Source organism: Sturnira hondurensis, unplaced genomic scaffold (assembly GCF_014824575.4).
Source record: "Sturnira hondurensis isolate 20B ecotype Veracruz unplaced genomic scaffold, ASM1482457v3 Scaffold0022215, whole genome shotgun sequence".
NCBI lineage: Eukaryota > Metazoa > Chordata > Mammalia > Chiroptera > Phyllostomidae > Sturnira > Sturnira hondurensis.
This window is the reverse complement of record NW_028094846.1, coordinates 14,143,995-14,159,890: the sequence shown is the minus strand read 5'-3', so window position 1 is coordinate 14,159,890 and position 15,896 is coordinate 14,143,995. Positions and strand designations below refer to the sequence as shown.

Below are 15,896 nucleotides of genomic sequence, written 5' to 3'. Positions count from 1 at the left end.
GTAACCTGAAGCTCTCAGATCAACCTTCCTCCTATTCTAGCTCACGCATGAGAACACACAGAAAGAAATCAGACATTGTTCTCCAGCGCAGTAGGAGGTAGTCTCAAAGGAAATTTCCAAATCCGCATACCTGGCCCCACACCCTTGAATAACCTCTGGGGACATATATAGTTTCCACGCCCTCAGCACTTTTAACTCGGGCCAACCACAGCCTTCCCTCCGAGGTGAGATAACCTGGCGTCCGTGGTCAGAAGTGCCGTGGGGGAGAAAACCCCGTGAGGCGTCTGTAGCCCCTTTTCCACTATGTCAATGAAGACTCGACCGGCCAACACCATTGGTGGCCGTATGCCCATCTAGGAGACCATAGCTTGTATTATCCTGAGATTTACCCTTATGTATGGACTTCTACCGATTTAGGAGAAATTTGAAAAATTAGAATAGCCATGCATACCATGCTACAATGTTTCAAAGTACAGTGAGGGTCAGAGGTTAATTAAAAGGAATATGTTGAGAAGTCCAGAAGTCAGGGGTGCAGCCCATGGCCCAGAAGAGGCGCTGGTCAGGTACAAAGGCAGAGGTGGGGTTCTTCCCCATGCAGAGGGCCTTCCACAAGTCATGTCCTGCCCCTTTCCTCAGAACCCCATGCAGGGGGCTCCCTGGGAAGCCAGGCAGTGCTGGTGGCAGGGCCTTGCTGCACGCTGGGTCCCCTACAGGCTCGTGCCTGTGGTCGCTCCACTCTTTGCTGAGTGGCACCAAGGAGCACGACTTGTACCCAAATGTCCTGGGTTCTTGACTCAAAAGCTCCAGATCCCAAAACCGTTCTTAGAGTGAGTGGCGTGGCATTCAAGCTCGCACTTAGTGTGGGTGGCGTCCTGCTGTGTAGGCGATGATTCCTTGGGAGGTTTCTAGCTCTGCAGAAGGTAGGTAGTCACTGTGGGTCAGGGCACACCTGTGGAGACCCGCAGACCCATTTTACAGATAGGAATCCCGGGAACAGTCAGATCAAGGTAAGATACTTGCAGAAAGTCACCCAGTTTCGGACCCACCCCATGTAGAAATACCGGACATTGCTGACCCAAGGTGGTCAGGTCCAGGGTGCACTTTTAGCATAAACTAGTCTCATGGGGGAGTCAGTCCAGGTGCCGATGACTTCTGACACACCACCTCCTCAACTAAACTGAAGCTGCAGAGCATACATACTGCGCAGTTCAGTAGCCTTTGAGCCTTTGAGCCTTTGGGGAACCAATGGAGTGACAGCAAGATGCTGTGGACACCCCCACTGGGATGTCAACACCAGCACAGGGGAGAGGACTAGGGACGGGGAGGATGAACCCAACTGTCAAGACCTTGAGCAAGTCCTTTCCCTCTTTGGGGCTTCATACCCCCAGTGGTAAATGGAGGGACTGAGCCAGGACAGACCACAAAGATGGATCCGGTCGTGTTCCTGCCTTCAGAGAAGTGGGAGAGGAGACTGAGGTCAAAACAGAGTTACCTTTCTAGATGGCTGGGGTGGTGACAAAAGTCTGCGCTAGGGGCTGAGGGAGTCGAGAGGGGCAGGACACAGGGTGAGGACCATGTGATGATGTGTAATACACCTGGTCAGCATCCTGTCACAACCTCAGCCTGAGCCTGTGTCCCTGAGGCAGGTCAAGAAATATTTTGAATCAGAGCTGGGATGAAGACTCAGAGTTTGCCTTCAGGGGCTTCCGTGTGTTGCTCAAAGGAAGTTTTCTTCCTCTGAATTCACATTGATTATTGGGTGGCTGGGTGGTGGCGGCTCCGAGAGACTAAGACTCAGCCCACCCAGACGGCCCTGAGCTTCTAGACACAACCAGATCATCTCTCATTTCGTGTCTGCTTCAAACTTTCCAGTCCTTATCGCTTTGCCTTCGGGATAAAGTATAAACTACTTAGCAGGTCAAGGCCTTGTCTGGTCTGATTCTTCCTCAGAGTAGATTAGCATTTCTCAGCCTTGGCACCATTGATATTTTGGGTTCGATAATTCTTGTCGCCGGGGGCTGTCCCGTGAGTGGTACAATAGGTTGTGTGACAACATCCCTGGCCTCTGCATCCTACCACTTTTACAGCTTGGGCCCAGCATGATGGCTCCTGCAGAAAGGGGTGGAGAGAAGAAGGGATGTCCAGCCATCGGTGAGGTGGTGACCAGAGAACACACTGTCCACATTCACGAACGCATCCATGCAGAGGATTTGCAGGAGCGTGCTCCCCGGGTACTCAGAGAGATGTGGAAATTGGCCAAGAAGGAGATGGGAACCCCCAATGTCCACATAGACGGCAGGTTCAACAAAACCACCTGGGCCTAGGGAGTAGGAAGGCCCCATGTGGTACCCAGGGGCGATTGTCCAGAAAATGTAATGAGGATGGAGATTCACCAGAGAAGCTCTATACATTGGTGATTCATGCGTTGTACCGGTCACCACTTTTTGACATCCACAGACAGTTAATGTGAATGAAGACTAAGTGCTGGTTGTGAAATCAAGGTATAAAACTACACACAAAAAAAATCTGCAGACATTGCCAAGTGAACCCCGGGGGGCAAAATCACCCCACTGGAGAACCCCTGGGTTAGGGGAGGATCTGCCACGTTGAACCTCTTTTGGGTCTAGGACCATGCCTTCCTTTCCCTCTGCTCACACACATTTCCCTTTCCTCCCTTTCACGTTTCTCCGTCTTCCATGGGTCCTACTAGTCCTGCTGATCTCAAAAGTTCCCTCCCCTGGGAAGCCCACTCTGACCCTCTCAGACTGACCCAGGTGTGTGACCACAGACCTCCAGTTTGTGAGTCTTCCCCACTGGAACAGAAGCCCCAAAAGGTCAGCCCCTGTGTTCCCAGCCACCCAGCTCAGGGCTGGGCACTGCGCCAGAGCTGGGCATTCGTGTGAAACGAGGCTGGGCTGGGGCGGGATTCCCTGTCTCCAGGGCTGGGCCTGGTGGTCAGAGGGAGATACTAGACATCCTGGCTTCCTGCCGGGCCCTCAGGGTCTCAAGTGTGTCTCCTCTGCTTCTCAGCCCTCAGGCCCTTTAACAGATTTTCCTGGAGACTGCACGTGAGATGAGACAGGTGTGTCCAAAAGCAAGAACTCTGTCTTAGTCACCCTTGCGCCCATAGCCACCACCGCCCTCTCCTACCTGCGGGGCCTTGCACAGAGGAGGTGGACCAAGGCCCTGGCTCATGGCCCCGGCTCGTGCCCCAGGCTTGTGCCCCAGGCTCGTGCCCCAGCCAGCCTGCTCCTTCAGTGGCCAGGGGCTCAGACACACGCCCGCAGTGCTGTCGCTCATTTCTTCAGCAAATGTATATGGAGGCCCTGTCCCAGGGCTAAAGCCAGGGATACGGCTGTGAAAAAAACCGGGACCCAGACCTTTTGGAGCTTTAGTCTAGTTGAAGGCAGGGGTAGGTGGTGGGGAGAGGGTGGACAGGGATGAACAGTGAACACAGTAAATAAGGATAATGTATAGCAGGTCAGATGACAATAAGTGCCACGAAGCAAAATAAAATGGTGGTGAGGGGAGGCTGGAGGGGTTGAGAAAAAAGAGAAAGCAAAATGCATGCGCAAAGGATAACAGTGAGGTAATGGACAGGGAAAGGGGTGAATGGGGAGGTAGAGGAGGGTAAATGAGACTTGACTTGGAGTGGTGGACATACGACGTGGAGTACAGATGATGTGTTGTAGAGTGGTATACCTGAAACCTGTATAATTTTGATAACCAGTGTCACCCCCCACCACCAATAAATGCAATAAAAAAAGAAATAAAATTGTGGAGGGGAATAGGGAGTGAGGGAGAATGAATTGGAGGGTTGTCATTTAAATAGGGTGGTCTGGGAAGGCTTCTCTTAGGAGATAGCATCGGAACAAACACCTGAAGGATGTGAGAGTCACACCTGTACCTGGGAGAAGAGCGTTGCCGGTAAAGGTAAGAGCCAGTGCAAAGGTCCTGAGGTGGCAGGTAGGTGGTATGATGAAAAGACGAGTGAGGAGGCCCACAAACCCAGAGCAGGTAAGCGAGGGAAGACAGGCAGGGAAGAGGTCAGATCATCCAGGGCTTCGGGGCTATGACAAAGACTTTGCCTTTACTTTGAGGGAAGCGGGAGTCACAGGAGAATTACCCCTCCACTGAGCTATAATTTAGATACTATTGTTAGCATAGAGTTCGATGGCTTTTGGTACCAACAGGCAGCTGTGCAGTGCAAATATCACCACACTCCTGCTGGAACACTTCCAGGCCCCAAGAAAGGTCCCTGTTCCTTTTTTTGCACTAATTCCTGCTCTTGCCCCCAGCTCCAGGGCAACCCGGAAGGGGGGTTCCCTCTCTGTGGTTTTGCCTTTTGTAAAGGTTTCTTGTAAATGTAATCAGACAATAATAACAAAGTCACATCATATTTCATACGACTTTTTTTTAGTACTTAGGCTCCAGTAGCAAATCTCAAAAATTAACTAAGACATAACTCAAAAATACTGCAGTAGTTTCTTACAAGTTTGCTTTGTAAACCCCGAGGTATGAAGAGGCCAAATGAGCCACTATGTCAGAAAATACCAATTACAATAAGAAAAGAGAAAAGAAGATGAGATGTGGAGACTTCAAAGCCCTGTTCTGCATTGTTCCTTACTGTTTGAACTTTTCACCCTTGCTAAAGCTGGCTCCAGTGAATACAGCCTTGGGTAGGAAATCCCAATGTCTACAGACTCACATGGCAGAAGAACACCTGGTGGGTGTGTTTACATTTGACATCACTGTTGGAGTTACCGTGATATCAGCTTAGGTTTCTGGAATCTTTATAGGATTTCCCATGCTGGTGGCAACGTTATTTGCCGGCTTCTCAGTTCGATGTATTTTTTATGTTGAGTTGCTACAGCATAATAAAAATCAGTGAATTTCCTTGATAGCCAAGCCAGTCTAAATTGGTTTTAAATATGAGTAAATGCAAATGAATAATATTGTGCAGCCTTTTTTTTTAACCTGTAAGCTGTTTTACAAAAGAGGAATGTAGACATACAATTGCACAGTAACAAATGGCAGCCCTCTTTTTCTCCTTCCCCTCCCCTCTCTAAAACTAATAAATAAGTAAATAAATAAATAATCTTTAAGTAAATCCTTTATCAAAGTCTCATTAAGTCACTCAACTTGATTGTGCAGTATTTCTTATTGGGCCCCAGCTGATATCGATTATAGTTTTGTGCCCTGAATGACAATTCCTACACACAGTTTAGTCACAGGTATAAGGGAGTGTGTGTGTGTGTGTGTGTGTGTGTGGCCCTGGCAATATTCAGGTTCTTCATTTCCCAAAGGGCAGGAGATTCTAAGCCCAGGGGTTAGGAGCGGCCAGGCCAGAGTTCTCAGCTGGACTCTCCCTCTACAGAAGGGTTTTTGAGCCCAGGTTGTTCCCGCAAGGGGCCCGTCGGCTGCCAGTTGCCAGGGGCCCAAGTGAAGAAAGCTGAGCTGTCGAGGCCATGTCACACCCAGGGGTTTCAGTGCACCGGTTGCTTTGGTCGATTNTGTGTGTGTGTGTGTGTGTGTGTGTGTGTGTGTGGCCCTGGCAATATTCAGGTTCTTCATTTCCCAAAGGGCAGGAGATTCTAAGCCCAGGGGTTAGGAGCGGGCAGGCCAGAGTTCTCAGCTGGACTCTGCCTCTACAGAAGGGTTTTGGAGCCCAGGTTGTTCCCAGAAGGGGCCCGTCGGCTGCCAGTTGCCAGGGGCCCAAGTGAAGAAAGCTGAGTTGTCGAGGCCATGTCACACCCAGGGGTTTCAGTGCACCGGTTGCTTTGGTCGATTTTTCCACTGATACAAGTATAATGGCTTCAAAATAGTCTTTAGAATAAAGTTAAGGGTTTATCAAACAAGGATTCAACTATTTTTCTAATACATGATTTAATAAAACGGTACAAGGAACCAGAAAACCACCAAAACCGCCCCCCGAACGTAAAAAGCAAAAATGGGACAAAGACTGGAAGCTCTGTTACTTAACTGGTGTGCCAACCCCAATAAGGTCAGCATACTGGGGTTGACACACTTATTGGTGCAGTGGAGATGGGGAGATCAGTCAGTGCACACCTGCTCATGCAACACCCCAGTTTCTGCAACGAAAATGAACATCGCTAGCATTTGGTGAGCAGTTCGTAGAGGTCAGCCAATCGCCCTAAGCATTTTGTTTGTGTTCACTCATTTAATTCCGACCCGGAAGGAGACCCCATATGTCACCCCTGCACCACCATCCGAGAACAGCAGTCTGCCCGCAGTCTGCGCTCCTAACCACTGCATCATGCTTCTCTGTCCACTTGAACAATGGGATGCGTGGTGTCCTGAGCTCCAGGGTAACTATTAGCTCGAATTCTCTGTCTCTATCTCTGTTTCATTCCCTTTCTATGAACACAGAAAGTTAATAATGTCCCTTTAACACAAAGAATACCCTGATTTCTCACCTCACTGATACACAATACTGTGCCAACGAGCCCATTGCATCCACCACTCCCCCCCTGCCTCTCCTGGCACCATTCATTATCATACCGTGTCTTTTGGGGTCACGGACTGTTTTTAATCTTCTCTGGAGCTCACTTCAAACAATGTCCTTACGCACTTATTTCAAGTCAGCCTACAAATGTCCTGGCGTTCTCAGAGCCGATGTGATACCGAATTTCCCCTGGAACCTAAAGGTCCACTAACTCCATGATGACAATGACACACCGCCTGTCACACGGAGCTCGTGTCCAAGTGGACTTGCTTAGGAGCTTCCAAATCTTTCCTGTGTTTTTCTTTAGATTTAATCCTTATCATATTTTTCCCATGACCACTTCATCCCCTTACACCCTCTTCCCTCCAGCAATCACCACACTGTCGTCCATGACCATGAGTCCTTTTTCCTTTTTGCTCAATCCCTCCCACCCCGAACCTCCCCCGACCCCAACTAGCTGTCATCTGCTCTCCACCCACAAGTCTGTCCTCATTTTTCTTGCTAGTTTAGTTTGCTCATTAGATTCCACACGGGAGTGAAGTCATATGGTATTTGTCTTTCTCTGACTGGCTTATTTCGCTTTGCATGATTTTCCCCTTACGTTTTTCATTTTTTCCTTTCGTACCTTTTTGCCTGATCCATTCTTCCATTATTTCCTCCTCCAGACCTTTCTACAGCAAGCATAAAACTCTCAACTCAGATGAACAAATGCCACTGCCTTCCTTCTCCATCTCAGTTTAGTAACCACTTTTCCGAGGTGACCACTTTTGACCCAAAGCTATGTCCACTGTCACAAAGCTACTGCATAACTTCTGCACGGGTGACACTAGCAAATTGATGACAACAGTCAAGTGAACTGGACCATTTTACAAGGAATGTCAGCTCTCCTTAGGGGCTAGATTAAAAATAACCAGCCCCTGGGTTAAAAATAACTCAAATATTCCCCTTTCTTTAATAGAACCAGCCTGTACACAAGTTCCTCAGCTGAAATCGCCTTTTGGAATGTGGTGCTTCCTGGAAAATACAAATGACCCACCAAATATTTAGTCTGATCAGACCAGAGGTAAAGGACAAATATTTTAAATATAAACAGATGACTCAGTGAGCAAAAAAATCTACGAACAGCAGTTAATGTAGACTTTTGAGAATGATTCGTTTACATTCTTCACCTTTCTTTAGGTGTGTGGCCATTGCTGGTGTACACTTCTTCGAACAATAGACGCAACATAGGCTGAACTACATGAAGTGGTATTCAAGATAAGAGTTCAGGAAGTGGTGGTTCCTTGCTGGGGCCTTTGTGTCTTCTTTAACAGTCATATTTTTCAAGCCAACTGATAAAAAAGTCTGGAAGCTTTGCTAGAAATAAATAAGAAGGATGTATTCAGGGTCTCGGAGCAGCCCTGGCTGGCGCGGCTCAGTGGGTAACTGGGGACATGGCTAGGGGAAAACATGGAAGTGTTCCAAAGAGTGGGGGGAACGGTAAAAGTTCATATAGAAAAAAATGCATTCTGGAGGATAATCAGTTCTGTACCCTTAGCCCTGAGATGGGTCCAGATGGTCATCAGTCAGACATCAGGCAGTCAGGCTGAGGGACATCAGGCGTTCCAAGTTAAAACTTTTAACTTTTCTGACTTCTTGGGCACACTTCTGGGGTTGTGCTTAGCTGTGTTCAAAGTCTGTGAACTTTAAGAACCTTCCGTAAACCTGTTTCACTCATTTCTAGCCAAAGCCTCAGGCTCCTTTTGAGTTCGTTCCACCCAGTCCATTCATCAGTGGCAGACCAAGTCCTTGTATTCCTTTTGTTTGTGTTTTGCCTTTCCAATGTAGATGAGGTGTGTGCATTTTTTCTCGTTGATAAAAGTAGAGAAGGGACATTTCAAAATGTCAGAGTCCTACAAAATATGTAGCTGAGATATGTGTGTAAAGTACTGCACTAAACTTGTTCACGATCCAGTCAGGAGATCCAGTCAGTCCCCGTGGTTTGGATAACGAATGTCAGGTGGATGTACTGGTGAGTCCTTCAGGGTTGGGCAGTTGCCTCAGGGGGTAATTAGGAGGTTTAGGTGGAGGCCCAGAGGTATCCAGGTATTAATATAGGATGGAACATTTTTTAACAGTTGACGTTCCCAGGCTAGTTAGAATAAGAATACAGTTTGTTGTACAAACTATATGTTGTACACATACTTCAAACTTCATGAAGTTAGTAATTTTAGCAGCTTGGTTAAAATAACTCCATTCCATGTATACGGTCTCTAGCTTTTGTCTTTACTCATATTAAAACTTTTCCTTTGACCTAAGTTGAAAAGAAATTGAAATCTGTTCTTGGGACCCTAAGCACTGTGGCTACTGTGCCTAATGATAAATTGCCCTCAGGAATATTCTCCCACATTCTATTCTGGTTTGGGGGTGGGGGTTTTTTGGGGCCAGAGAACAGTTCTAAAAATTTCCCTTTCATTGGATCACAGAGAACCTTCAAGGACAGCCAGTCGTTCAGTGTAGAGATTCCCGAATCCTCAGCCTAGAATTCAAGGCTTCACCAAGTCTTGTTACGCCCAGCAATTCAACTTGACTCCCAAATGCACCTTTGACTTCTGTTAGGCCAGTCCTTTGATTTCAATACTGTGTATTGAACTAACCTAGGGAGGTTTGGGGGTTTGGGTTTTGTTTTGAATTCTGATTCCAAAGCCAATCAAATCAGAATATCTGGGTATGGAACCCAGAAAGCAATAAAGAAATATTTTATAAAGTTCTCCAGATGATCCCAATCTGCATGCAAGTTTAAGAAGCAGAGCTCTAAGTGACAACAGCAATAACAAAATCCTTGTCCTATAATGTGCTATGAAGCACAGGATATGACTATACGTACATATGTAGAGAAAGATCATATATGTACATACATATCTCTCAGAAAATATTGTAATAACTTGTTTATACATGAACCTCTTTACTTGATGAAAAATTCCAAGCATTTTAGTTTGACCCATCACCTAGTAAAATGACTAGCATTGAGTAGACATTCAATAAATATTTATATTAAGTGAGTAAAGGTGAATCAGTTGACACATGGTCTTAAACTTTTACTTTCCCTTTTGCTTTTTTTTTCCTTCATCAAGGTTCTCAACCCTGCAAGCACATTAAAATCACCTGAGAGTTTTATTAAACTGTCCTGGGCCCCACCACAGGCCAATAAAATCAGAATTTCTGAGGGTGGGGCACAACTAGTTTTTGAAGAATCCTTAGACAACTCAAATGTATAGACAGGGTTGAGAACCACTGACTTTTACTCACTCTTTAAGACCCTCTTTAAGGCTCTACTTTTTCAGGAAACTCTTTTTGATAGTCTCCCATATGTATTTTTCAATTGCTTAAAACCTGCTTGTTCTTAAGGGATAAGTATGTAATTTTAGCCTTAATTACTTTTTTTAAATTTTATTTATTTATTTTCAGAGAGAGGGGAAGGGAAGGAGAGAGGGAGAGAAATATCAATGTGTGGCTGCCTCTCATGTGTCCCCCAGTGGGAACTGGCCTGCAACCCAGGCATGTGCCCTGACTGGGAATCGAACCGCGATCCTTTGCTTTGCAGGTCCATGCTCAATCCACTGAGCTACTCCAGCCAGGGCCTTAATTACTTTCTTGTAGCACTCATGTGTTTTCTGTTTGAAGCTGGTATTTAAGGATAGGATTCATGCTTTACATAACTCTTCTTTCCTGGGAGCAATGAGAACAGTGCTGAGCCTACCTTCTAATACTTAAAACTAAAGGGTATGGATTTTAAGTTGAAATATCATATTTCTTAAGCCAGGCAATTTCTTATTGCCACACACAATTCAGTAGATCTTAGGAAATCAATACATTGCTTGAAATTTTCAGTGTGCTATAGCAACCAAGTAATTTTCTCAGGGAGTTCCTAGTTTTTAAATCTTTGATTTCAACTAGAACTTGATTTTGACACCACACTCATAGTCAGTTCCCTGAATGGCATCATTCAACTTGTCAAACGAGAATCCACAGCTTGGTTTCAATTTCTGAAGAGACAAAGCAAGGAGATTCAAAATTTCAATCATGTTGCTATCCTCTATATTTCTAACCCTTAACTCATATTTGCCCCAGGGAAGTAAAGGTGGTTCAAGAATTTGGGAGGTACCAACAAGCACTCACCTTGGGCATGTGGACACCTGACGACTATTTTATGACCACATCAGAAAATACCATAATGCTTATTAAAAGTGCTGATTTCTTATTAGTCAGCAAGCTGAGTGGCATGAATTTGGTAACTTAGCAGTTAATAAATACACATTTACTAATGACTGTGAACAATTTTAGTGCAGTACTTTACACACATATCTCAGCTATATATTGTAGGACTCTGATGTTTTGAAATGTCCCTTCTCTATTTTTATCAACAAGAAAAAATGCACACAACTCATCTACATTGGAAAGGCAAAACACAAACAAAAGGAATACAAGGACTTGGTCTGCGACTGATGAATGGACTGGGTGGAACGAACTCAAAAGGAGCCGGAGGCTTTGGCTAGAAATGAATGAAACACGTTTACGGAAGGTTCTTAAAGTTCACAGACTTTGAACACAGCTAAGCACAACCCCAGAAGTGTGCCCAAGAAGACAGAAAAGTTAAAAGTTCTTACAGTCAAAAGCTCCTTCTTGAGAATAATCAGCCCTGCATGCTGACTGGTAACCGAGATTGTTATCAGTCACTCATTGAGCAGTCTGGGTGATGGGTGTCTGGCTGTCTGGACACGTGAGTCTCTCTACTGGCTGTTTAGAGGGCTGTCTGGAGGCCTAGCATGTGTCCAGGTGTATATCCATGTGCTGACACAGACTGAAAAGTTCAGAAAGTTTCGGTTCTCAGGCCAGAGTAAGAAGAGTCTTTCCTCTTGTCTCAGCCTTCATGGCCTGAATCATTTCAGCCTCACTGTGAAAGCAACTCCACTTTATCTCTTCCCTATCTTCACTCTTTCCTCAACAGTATTCAGCACTTAAGAGGAAAAAGTCACTCATGTATAATGAATGGGGTGATGCAGACAAAATCTGAGTTAATTCACATTCAAACATTTTACTTACCTGGAACTTTTGCTAAATAAAGCCACCAGAAGTGGTGACTAGCATAACCCTCAATAAAGTCTGTAAGTTCTCATCAGGTCTAAAGAATTATATTTTTCAAAGGGAATTTATACATTTCTTTTTACAGTAACGATACCTGTTTTCCATCATAAGTGATGTTCTTTAAGCAAGTTTAATCATGATAAGTACAAACTCTTGGACATGGTTGATGAACATCTACTTGGGGAAAAATCTGCTAAGTATCAAATACTTTTAAAACACTGAAACCCACATAGACATACACAGACATGCATACATACATCGAAAACAGGAGTTTGGGTTTATATTCTGAGATCCAAATGGCAAAAATGAATGTGTAATAAAAGTCCAGTTTGGCACCCATTTTGCAGACATGTTTAATGGAATACCAATCCAAATGCCTTGTATTAAGTTAAATATTTATAACCCAGGGACTTTGCAAACCCTCAGTTTTTATATACCAAAGGAAATAGTGAAAACATAGGGGTTTCTACTGAGTCATTTGTTTCGATTTTCTTAGAAGAGACTAACAATGAGTGGTTTTATTCATGATTAAGACAAATTAGCAATCTTTTCATTGGTATTATACACATGGATTAGGTGGCAAAAGCAGGGAAAAGAGAAGATGAAAGAGCAATCTCCCCTCCTTCTCCTATACCTGCCAGACAATATTTCAAGAAAAAGATCCAACATGTGCTTTACGTTTTAAAAAACATTTTAATATACATTGTTTTTTATTCCCTTTTCAGGGATCTGTGAGATGTGCTGTATTTTCCCCATTTACTAGAGATAAGGTAAATGAAACTTAAAAAGCATTAATGATGTCCCCCAATTACTGCAATGCTGAAACTCAAATATAGTCCATTTCATAGTTATATTATGTACACAACTTTCTTATAACTGATGTCTAGAGAAAGGTAATATATTTTCACTTCTGCCAGACAGAACACAGTACCATTTGCTTTCAGATTGAAGCCTGGCTGCTGTATGATATGGTCAATACCTCTCACTTCTGAAACACCCGGTGATGAGCAAACCCTTTCACCTAGACTCTCAAACACCCTGGAAATGTTTAGCCACTCCTGGCTGCCTGCCTTAGCTCTCTGGTGAACTAGTTCATGACCATAGTCACTCCTAAGCAGAAGCCTAAAGGTGACTTCACTGACGACAAAGCGCATTCATGCTCAGCGCAAACGAGTTCCTTCAGTCTCCAGTTGGCATGAAGTTGGCAGTGTTTCTACACAAAGTGGTTTTTAATAAGTGCTGATTCCTAACATCATGGTGGTTGTAAAGGCTAATAAACTTCCTACCAGGGAAGCCGAAGTGGAAAGTTCTCTTTGTCAAACATTTTATCCCTGCTGTTGGTCAGCACGGACAGTTACCCCAGTTCCCTGGGGCACCTATTCCCTGAGTGTTTAGCAGTTAATGCATATAAATAATACCAAGCCAGCAACTTTCAAAACCATAAATAATTATTCCTTGGAGCGCTCCTGCTAATGGAAAAAAAATATAACTGAAAAAGAACTAACATAGCAAAAAGAAAAAGAAAAAGAAAATTACTGATTAACTAAGACCAAAGTAGAGGTCCAAAACCTTACAAACTTGTGTGACGCTAGGATACCACAAATGCAGTCAATTAATTCACAGATGGAGCTTTAACTATAAATGCGAGTTTTAAGCAATTGTTTCTTTTCCATCTACAATATTTTTCCTTTTCTTTTTATAATATTAATTGATTGTGTAATTCCCTTTAAAAACAGGCTACAGTTAATATGCATGAACAGAATAACATCTATTGATGATCAATTTGTCTGGACTGACATTTCTATAATCATTCTATATTACTTTTTATCAATTAAAATATTCCATAAAGAATACAAGTTCATGTAGCAAATTGAACAATGAGAAGTCAATAAAGAAAAGCTAACAATTCCCTCCTTCTTCTTTCCCCATCAATAGACGTAGTCATTGATTTAATACTCTGCACGAGGGATTAGCATGTGAAAGTATCAAAAATATTAAAATGGAGCCCTGGCTGGCGTAGCTCAGTGGATTGAGCGCGGGCCTGCAAACCAACGAACGGATCACGGTTCGATTCCCAGTCAGGGCACATGCCTGGAGTGCAGGCCAGTTCCCGGAAGGGGACTCACGAGAGGCAACCATACATTGATATTTCTCTCCCTCTCTCCTTCCCTTCCCCTATAAAGATAAATAAATAAAATGTTTTTAAAAATATTAAAATGGTATATTAACTTGGGATTTTATTGATGACCTAAGAGCTCCTAGAGAAAGGGCAACATTTAGCTAAACATACAGGACATTGGATCATAGAAATGACAGTCCTTGTAGAATTTTTTAATTTGCTGATTATTAGAGGACATTTACTGTGGTACGTGTACCAGATTCTTATACTCGTTATTATCTCCCCAGAAAACAGACTTTTAAATTATATTTACCACAGAAACAGGGTTCTAAAAAGTTGTAGTATTTTGCCATATATCTCTGCAAACTTGTAGGAGACATCAAGCTAGAATTCAGTAGCTTTTATTTAACACAATCTTTTAAAAACTATACAAGAGTTTTAATTTACATAAAAGTTGCAAAGATAGTTCAGAGAGTTTCCACATATACCACATCCAATTTCCCCAATTGTTAACACCCTAGACTGTGATGGTATATTTGTCACGAGAACCAGCGCTGATATACTGCTACCACTAAACTCCAGACTTCATTCCGATTTCACTAGCTTTTTTTCCTAATGTTTTTTTTCTGTGTGTTTGTTTGTTTATTTGTTTTAGGATCCCATCCAGGGTCCCACATTATAGTGAGCCGTTACACCTCTTTAGTTGTCTCTAGTAGGTTACAGCTTGTCTTGCCTTATTTCTGATGACCTGGGCAGTTTTGAGAGGAAATTAGGATATTTTACAGAATGTCCCTCACTCTGGAGGGACTGCGTTTTTTTTCACTGTGAGATTGGGCCTGTGGGTTTAGGAGAAGACTACCACAGAGGCGAAATGACATCCTCATCACATAACAAGAGTGCACACTCTCAACCTCAACATCAGTGAGGATGTTAGCCTTGACATTAACCTTAGCATAGCGTTCACCAATTTCTTCCACTCTAATGTTGCTTTCCCCTCTTCCCAAATTTCATTCTTTGGAAGCCAGTCAGTAAGTGCAGCCCACACTCAAGGGGTGGGATTTAGTACCTTTCTGAAAAGTTTATTTAGATATGTGTTTAGCTGCTTGCTACCTGCTGTGGAAGAAAGATGATTCAGGAGCATGTAGGGATGGAAGAAAGGCAGAGAGGAAAGAGAAATAGGGGAAGAGAAATTGAGATACTGTCTAATTTTACAGCTTGGTAATGTAAACCTTAGTATAAAGATGTGGTTATTAGAGAGTGTGTTCAAAAAGGAAGTGGGGAGGTATTTGGGAATGGAGGTAGGGAAAAGTGAGGATAACCTGACGTAAAAGTGAAAATCCTTGAGGTTGCTGTGTAAATGACTACAAAATCTTACTGGTTTTTAGAATGGTCACAGAAGCCTATTGCATTTTGAAAGAAATGATCGTGTAAATAGCACTTTATTGATTTATTTAGTGATTTATTTCCTCATTTATCCAACTTGTATTCACTGAACATTCAGGGCACACAAGACAAAGGAGTGAACAAGTCACATCTTCCTAAGAAGCAACAGTCCTGGGGGAAAAGGACAGTAGCAGGATCACAGGGACAATGAGATCATTTTGATGGAGCAAGCCTGACAGAAAACTACAGAAAATAAAAGAAGGAAGGGTAGAGAGAGGCCACTTTAGGTTGGGTAGAATAAACTCTGATAATAAAGTCATAGTTTGTGTTGTCATGACTGGTATTTTGCTTTGTCTGTCTGTGTTTTGGTTTGTGAATGTTGCCATTCTGTCTCTATGGCAGGAGTCCCGGACCCAAGGCGTGGGAAGCAAGGAAAAGCAATATAAGCAGTGTGTACCCTAAAGTGGATTCTACTGATAATGTTTCCCAATCGCATCCAAGTAGAATGATCAAAGATTCTATTCTGAAGCCAGAACCTACTATAGAGATTTTAAGGAAGTCTACGTAACTACAAAAACATAAAAGGATTTCTAACGCTCAAACCAATGCATTTAAGTGAATATTTCCTAGTACATTCGCCCTAGTATATTAAAAAAAACCTAAAATGATATTGCACTACTCAAAGTTCCCAAAGAGGTCAGATAATGTTGAACAAACTATGAATGAACTCTAGAACTATATAGCTACCAAAGTCATTTCTCTGAAGCGCCCAATATTCAGGCAGATGATAATTTCTGGCAATCT

At 43.5% G+C, this 15,896-nt stretch overlaps 1 pseudogene; it reads left to right on the top strand.

Moving 5' to 3' along the window:
* Nucleotides 1-2,102: 2,102 nt before the first annotated feature.
* Nucleotides 2,103-2,481, top strand: LOC118979194 (60S ribosomal protein L31-like; annotated as a pseudogene).
* Nucleotides 2,482-15,896: the final 13,415 nt, after the last annotated feature.